General features: G+C 40.3%; 1 long non-coding RNA gene across 1 annotated transcript; it reads right to left on the bottom strand.

Annotated features, from left to right (window-relative positions):
• Window positions 1-2,266: 2,266 nt before the first annotated feature.
• Window positions 2,267-8,292, bottom strand: LOC128332122 (uncharacterized). Its single transcript, XR_008310560.1, has 3 exons — window positions 8,135-8,292; window positions 6,988-7,175; window positions 2,267-2,985 (listed from the first exon to the last, which is right to left on the bottom strand). It is a non-coding gene; the product is annotated as an uncharacterized LOC128332122 (long non-coding RNA).
• Window positions 8,293-8,523: the final 231 nt, after the last annotated feature.

Genomic DNA, 8,523 nt, shown 5'->3' on the forward strand with positions numbered 1-8,523 from the left:
GTCTCTACACTCATACATTTTTGTGTGAATGACTGTACCTGCATTCTTTTAAAAAGTGAAACTGGGTACAGGCCTCTCAAATGTATCGTGCTGGGAGGAAGTTTACTGCTGTACCTGTGTTCAGCATATCGTGTGAATAACTGTACTTGTGTACATATCTGACCCTATGTACACTGTACATTCACTGTACGGGTGTTGAAAATAACATGTGAATAGGGTTCTTGTAGCACAGCATAGTACAGCACAGGGCTTTTTGGTAGAATCAGTTCATACTTTCAGCTCCTGGCTGGCTAGTGTAGAGTATCTGCTCCCCAGTCTTTATCCACAGCTTTTAGAAAGCAAGTGAAATCTTGGCTATTCCCCAAGGCTTTTATATGAGTGTTGTTTTTGTCACCGTTGCTCTGTATTTTATGGTCTTACTGTGTATGTTTTAAAAATACTGTTAATTAGATTTGTATTTTTATATTCCAATTTAATATTTTTATTGTGTAACTGTTTTATATATATTTTTAAATGTTTTGTAAACCATCTTGAGATTGTTTTAATGACAGGTGGTATAAAAATCTAACAATAAATAAAATAAGTAAAGGTAAAATCATGTGATGCACAGATGAACCTGTCCCAGCTCATTTTTCGTGGCATTTTCTTGGATTTTAGCAGGAGCAGACCATACATGAGATCCAATACCCATAGAGAAAACTGGGAAACAAAAATCTACAAACGTGCCGTTGCTTAGTCTGATACTATATAATTAAACTTTTGGTTTATGAACAGGCCTGCAGATCAAGTTATGCTAAGATCAGGACTGTGCTGTTCTGCACATCATGAAATGAAGTAAGAATTTCTGTATCAGACATTCTCACTGATCAAAGGAGTGTTGTATTCTATCTAGTAATCTTTTATGTTTTGTTGTTGAGAAATTTGTCCCAGTGGGGATCCTGTAGAGAGTGAGGGAAGTGGCATTAAAAAAGGAAAAGGGAGGAAAAGGAGGAGAAAATGGAGTTGTTTCTGAATGGACTCTTAGTTAAATCTACATAAGATTACTTTGGATTTATGAGGGAAGCAGCTATAAAACATGGAGGAAGGAGGGAAAATACAAACATGAATACGACAATTATGTATATACCGATTTTCAACAAAAAGTTCCAAGGTTTACATAGGTATAAAATAAATGAATAAAATGCCTCCCTGTCCTTAAAGGGCTCAAAATTTAAAAAAGAAACAGAGCATAGACATCACCAGCTGCCACTGGAGGGATGCTGTGCTGGGGATGGATAGGGCCAGTTTATCTCCCCCTGCTAAATAAAGAGAATCACCGCTTTTAAAAGGTGCCTCTTTGCTCAGTTAGCAGGGGAAGGCATAATATTTGGGCTGCAATAGTATGTTGAAACTGATTGGTAGCAAGAGCTTTAGAAATATCATTGCAAGAAAGCACACATTGTAGCTCAGTTTCCTAAATTCATTCCGTGCTGAGTTACCACAAAGATTTTAGTGACAGGAAAGATGCTGAATTTAAAATAAGCATGGCAAATACCTATCTTTCTTGAAGGCTAAAATATTAGCAATGGATTGTGTGTGGGGGGGGGATGGTTTTGCACTGACTTTTGTTTACCAGGGACAGGAGGTTATACACATCAGAGCAGCACAAGGAGACATCTATTGAAGATTGATTAGCATCTCTAAATGGTGCTGTCTGTGGTGCATGCTGGTCCAGGTCTTATCTTTAGTTATTGATGTCTTGCATCTTAAGGACCAAACACAGTCTTCAGCTAGCTTAAAATAGTGCTGCTTTACACATTAATAGGGGCTTTTTAAAAAGAAAAGAAAAAGAAAAAGAAATCTAGCATGTAATCATCTTTTAATTTTAATCTTTCCATGTGATTAGAGCTTTACGTGCACATAGCTATAGTGTTATGAATTTATTATTCAGCAAACAATATGTATAAATGTTCAGTTTAAAGGATCTAAGATAACAGGACTTAAGATAGACTTTTGTCTGAGATATTGGATAGTTGCTCCCAGTTGGAATCGAAAATACTTGGCTAGGGAACAAAAGTCTAACTCCTTCATGTTCATAGCTATTTAGAGGAGAATGCCATCCAAAGTCATATGAAGGCCAGCAATATTCTAGACGTCTTTATTGCTGATAATAATTTAAAAAACCCTTCAAAACAGTGGCCAACATCCAGAACAGCATAATGTGGGAGGTGCCGATTCACTCACACTGCTGTGCCTTTGCAGAATTGCAGTGAAGCCCTGGCGGTGTTATGCTTTTGCACAAGGGCACAAATATTTCGATTAGTGCACCCACATTCAGGAAGTGTGACTTAGGTCAGAAATACACCATTGATGGCCAAGCACAACACAGATGGCACTACACTACAAGGTCACAGCAACACAGGTAGATTGGCAGCACCTACATTACGCTGTGCTGGATGTCACCCCTTAAAAGTGGAGGGGGTCATGGGATGAAAAGCACAATTAAAAGAACCTACATCTTCTAATAAATAGTGAATCATCTAGTCATATCTAGATGATAAAACCATGACCTAAGAATGCCCCCCCCATACACACTTTAATCCATTAGAACCAAAGACAGTAAAACCCATGAAGAGCTACACAGAAGAGCCACAATATATTTGAATGAAGGAGACTTCTTGTTGGCATTGTCATATTTCCTATCGGCTGTGCAAATAAGTTTAGCATTAGCTTCATTTTCCAAGCCCCTTCTGGCATTTGTCACTGTTAGAAGTGACAATCATCTATCGTGCTCCCTTGCCTTTCTGAACTGCAAGTTCATTTGATAGTATATGCCAGTGAATCAATTATTTTATAGCTCCATTTTATATTTCCTTTTATATTGCATTACAGGCAGTGGAAGGAGAAGTGGAAAGCAGCCCCATAAATCAGCATGGCGGAAAGGACACTTAAGAGTGTCACCGCATACCTCTGTTGATCATATCCTTGAACCAGCCGGAGACTGTGCTGTGAATTAAAAATAAAGCAAAACAAATAAATAAGAGAGCAATACATGGGGACATGTGACTTTATCTGGGGTTTCAGTAAGTGTTGTTCTTTATAGCAAGGAAACACTAAATTATTTGCCAGAGGGCAGAAAGGCAGATGGTTAGAAAAGTTGGATATTCTTCACCAAACCTTTTAATCAGCATACCCTTCTGCAATGCTTGTTAAAGCAGTTCCCTTGTTTGCGTCTCAATAAATAATTCTTTCATTTTCTAAAGAATCAACATGTTCCTTCTTTACCTGTAACCTTGAAGAAGCTGCTGCCAGTCTGTGTGGACGATACTGAGCTTGATGGACCAATGGTCTGACTCAGTATATGGCAGCTTCCTATGTTCCTATGTTGTATGAATTCTCTTGGAGATGGTCTGGAAGAGCTATTATTAAGGCCTGTTCTGGAAGGACCTATTCTGGATGTTCTGGAAGAGCTATTATTAAGGCCTATTCTGGAAGAGCTATTATTGAGGCCTATCATTTAATGCTGACCAACACCCTTATATTCTGATATTCTCTCAGTCAGAATGCCTAAAGAATAATAGAGTCAATTTTCTTATCCTGTCAGTATACATGAATAGGTGAAATGGGGATGCAGTAGTGATTGTGAGGACAGGAATAGTAATTATGATTTATCAGTTAACATGTTTTCTAAGGGAAAGACTATAGCTCAGTGATAGAGCATCTAGTTTGCATACAGAGAAACTCCTAGGTTCAATCCCTGGCGTCTCCTGGTATGCTGGGGAAAAGACCCCTGTTTGAAACCTTGGAGAGCTGCTGTCAGTCAGTGTACCAATACTGAGATAGATGGACTAATGTTTGATTCAGTATAAGGCAGCCTCCTATGTTCCTATAATGGAGTGATATTGCCCTCAGGTTCTAACGACATGAGGCAAAATATCTATGATTAGAATATCCAGCAATATAGTATCCATTTATTTTTGCTTTGTAGAGATAATAGCAGCTTTGTGAGTGAGGGGGAAAATAGACTGCAGAAATGGCATGGTTTAGGGATCTGCATGCACCAGATTGTGTGTTTCGCTTCAAGCTTGGAACGGAAAGCAAAATCACTGGAACATTTGTCGGAACAACCCCCTGAGCTGGTTGTTTCGACACAACGACTCTGTTCTGAGCTGGAACATGCCGAGTGCTGTTTTGGACTCCAAAATGGAACTCTTCTGGCCACTGCTCATGTGCGGCGGCCATTTGCATGGTGGTGCTGACCACACAAATAGGCGCCGCACATGCACAGAGACCAGAAGAGTGACGTTTTGTAGCCCAAAATGGTACTTGGAACATTTCAAGAGCTCCGAGCTCAGAAAGTGGGATTGCTAATTAGTTCAGCTGCAGCAACAACAACCACCCAAACCATGATAGATAGTAATTACAGATCTCCCACATGTCTTCTACTTTGGCCCTCACGGTCATGATGATCCTTAGGTTGGCTTTCTACATCAATCAGTATTGATCTATGAATCTATCTGTCACAAAAGAAGAGACTCATGGAACTGCCAGAACCATGCAAATCCTCAAAAACTAAAAACCATTCAGTAAAGAGATTCTCAAGGCAGGAACAACAATTAAAGCCATATACAATGAACAAGTAGTGCAATAATGAAATAATAATGTCTGTCTTCAGCCATACCTATTAAATATTTTGAAGAGTTTGTTTGTGGGTGTGTTTGTATGAAATAAATTTATAATTCCAAATTTTGCATATTCAGTCCTGCCACTTGAATTAGCTGACTGCACTACTGCCATATGCTGGAGGGAAGGTTTAATTTTTATTTTTTGTATTTTCAGAGGAAATTCTGAATATATTCATCATATTTTAACCGTTATTGTTCTCAACAGATTTTCAACAATCGGTAATCAGATCAATAATTCCAAACATAAAATCATGGTCACAGATTCAAGTTTGCCATATACTGTATAATGACTTTTCAGTAATATGAATAATGCTTGAAGTTGAAATCCTACAAATTTCAAACTGTTATTTTACTTCCCTTTTGCAAGTACATCAACAAAACGTTATATTACATATATTTAATTTCTTTTAATTGCCTATAGCAATTTCCTATATAAGCAGAATGATTTTGCCCGGTCAACAATGGGCCTCACCTACTAGTGATATATAAATCAGGGGGCTGGTTCACACATACACTTTAACTGCATTTAAAGCTGCCAGAGCTTTTAACTCTAGTATGCCTGAACACACAAAACCCCTGTTAAATGTTAACTCCAGTTTGCCCCAACAAACTCCAATTGAGACCTGAGGTTTTCTCCAAGGTTTGCCACTGATAACTGCACTTTTGCTGCCAAAGCGTTATGCCCAAAGGCAGACTCATCCCTAACTGCAGTTAAGTGCAGCTAGCAATCACTTCTCAATTCAGCACTGCCCCCACATCCTCTCCTCTAGCCCTGTTCTGTCATGAAATTTAAAGAGACACAAACCTCCTACTAATTCCTGTGGCAAGGTGCTGTAACGTCTTTTGTTTCCCAGAAGAGTAAAATCATTCTTTCCATATCCATATCCACTGTGTTTCTTTGAATTAGAAGTGTGACGTGCGCACGCACACACACACACACCCTCTAAATGTAAGCTACAGTTCTACAGCTGAAATCCTATGTACTCTTGAACTAAATCATTTACTTCTGAGTAATCCCAGCAAGCCTGCAAACTGTTCTGTGATAACTCAGAAGTAAATGGTTTAGTTCAATGGGCTTCTTCTTAAGTAAGAGGAATGGTTCTCTCTCCCTGTCCTCGACTGCTCCATTGCTTGCTTCAAAAGGGGAGAGGAGAACACAAACGGGGGTGGGGGTGGGAAGGACTACATTGAATACGAATATGACAAATATTTATATACCGCTTTTCAACAAAAGTTCCCAAAGCAGTTTACATAGATAGACAGATAGATAGAAAATGGCTCCCTGTCCCCAAAAGGGCTCATAATCTAAAAAGGGAAACATGATAGACACCAGCAAAAGCCACTGGAGGGATGCTGTGCTGGGGTTGGATAGGGCCAGTTGCTTTCCCCCTGCTAAGTAAAGAGAATCACCACTTTGAAAAGGTGCCCCTTGCTCAGTTAGCAGGGACAGCTCTCGCTGCTGCTATGTTGCTATGCCTCCTTAAAAAACAAAAAACAAAAATAGACAGAGGAAAATGGGGGAACGAGTAGAGGAAAGGTTAACTGCTTTGCATAGAATAAGGAGGGGACCATGAATGCCTGTTCACACACCCCCCTTCCCTCCCCTCCTCTCTGCATCGTGGAGGAAGCAGCCCTGGAATCATGTGTGATCTGCCCCAGCGCCACATACACCCCCCTTTGATTTACCCACATCTATTGGTGCAATGGTGTGTATGCCTTCTCTTCTTCCCTCCCTCCCCTTCTGCTCCCCTTCTCCCTCTCTCTCTTTCCTTCTGTCTCTCTTTTCTCACCTCCTCCCAGCCAGTGCAGAGTGCAAAGGCTGGCTTGGGGAGGAAAGGTTGGGCTCGGGGGCAGGGACTGGGAAAGAGCATTTGTAAAATACAAAATGTCAAAAAACATTAAATAAAAAATAATGATTAGGATAACATAGCTAGGAGCAGAGTGAGGAAAGGGTTAAGCTGTCATCTGCCAGAGGAAGCTAGCGGAGTGCAAAGGACACGCCCCCTCTGAGATCGTGGCAAATTGCAGCCACTTTGCTGATGTTGTGACACTTTGCTCACAGCTGGGCTGTGGAGCTTGCTGGGACGTCCTGGAACTGGAGTTTTGTTAGTTGTACATCTGTGGCATGGATTGGAGTTTGGAATTTTAACTCCAGTTAGTGTTAACTGCTGTTAAAGTGTACATCTGAAGCCAGCTACTGTTTTTAAAGGTCCAGTTATTCAAGGTTTACTAGTTGACATTGTTGGTTTAGTTTCTTCTATGCTGTCAATGACAACAAATTGACAGCCACAAATCCATTTCATCTTATATACTGAATACTTACTGTGCAAATCATCATGCTACAGATTACAATGCAAGACACTCTCCATATAAATCAGCATTTATAGGCAGGCAAACTTCTGGATGATTGTCCCATTGTAATAGCCTTCCTAGACTTTCCACTACTGTACGAGTATTGTATCCTATAGACCAAACACCACGTTGCAAGAAGTCTCAACCTGACCTTCCCTTCTGCGGATTAAAATCAAAATGGCTTTAAATGTTGTGCCATTCACATTAATGATACAAGGCTATCTCTAATTGGAAGTCTGCTTGTAAAATATTTACAGCTTTACAGATTGTAGAGTCTGTGAAATATATTTTACAGTGGAATTTTTGTCAGTCTATGAAGGTTGAGAGGGAAAGAGAAAGAGAAGTCAAGGAATTACATGTCACTATCCAAGAATTATTTTTAAAGGCCGCAAAAGGTCACATGATTCATGCCAACTCTCTACCTTTTATTCTCAATAGCTGGCTGTTCTCTCATGGAGGATTCGTGCTGCCATAAGAAATACTAAAATTATGCCAGGTATGGCAGTCTATTATATAGAAGAGACATCTTCATTTTTTAAAAAAATAATAATTTAAGTATCTTTGGCTGAATACTTAAACTATTTATTCATCCCTTTTATTACAAATAGGTTAGTGGTTTGAGAACCACATCCTTTACTTTTAAAATGTTGCCATCACCACCGAGAATTGTATTCAAGTCAGATATCATTGGTGATGCTGTAATAGAATTCTGGAAATAGCCAGGATCCATGTATGTCAGGAACTACCTTCTCCTGTATATTCCACTTTGCATGCCCTAGCCAACATCAGAGCCCCACTCTGGGTGCCTTTGCCAAATGACAGTCTACCAGGGCTTTGTCAGCTCAGCAATGACACCAATGGTGTGGAATGTCCCCACTTGGGATGGCTGCCCCCCTCCCCCCATTCTACTCTTTTAGACATCAGGCCAGGCCCTACATGCCTGTAAGGCATTTGGGCTAAGCTAAGTTACCTGGCCTAACCTGGCTGTCATTTTAGGAGAGAAGAACAATGCAAGCAGCAAAAATGCATTTAGTATCACAGCTGATTCGGTCCTGTTTTCTTATTTTTGATGCTTTTTTGTGTGTCCACCAAGGCAGAGATCTGGGAGGTATACAGACCTTGGACAGATCTGAAGGCAAAGAGATATGGGCAACTCAGACAGCACCAAGAAGAAACATAGGAAAGCTGGGTATAAGAACATAAGATGGACATAAGAGGAAGAGAGCCAGCATGGTGTAGTGGTTAGAGTGCTGGACTAGGACTTGGGAGACCCAGGTTCACGTCCTCATTTGGCCATGAAGCTAAGGGTGTGCACGGAACCATTTGGCAGTTTGGTACAAATTCAAACTGAATTTCAACCGAACCGCTGGTCCGTGAGCTGGTTCAGTTGAACCAACTGGTGCTCTGTTCTGTTCGGCAGTTTGACCCAGCTCAAGGGCTGTGCTTGTAAAAGGGAATCCGATGAGGATTCCCCTTTACAAGCAAAGGGGTGGGGGAATATTTTAAA

Source organism: Hemicordylus capensis, chromosome 6 (genome assembly GCF_027244095.1).
Source record: "Hemicordylus capensis ecotype Gifberg chromosome 6, rHemCap1.1.pri, whole genome shotgun sequence".
NCBI classification, from domain to species: domain Eukaryota; kingdom Metazoa; phylum Chordata; class Lepidosauria; order Squamata; family Cordylidae; genus Hemicordylus; species Hemicordylus capensis.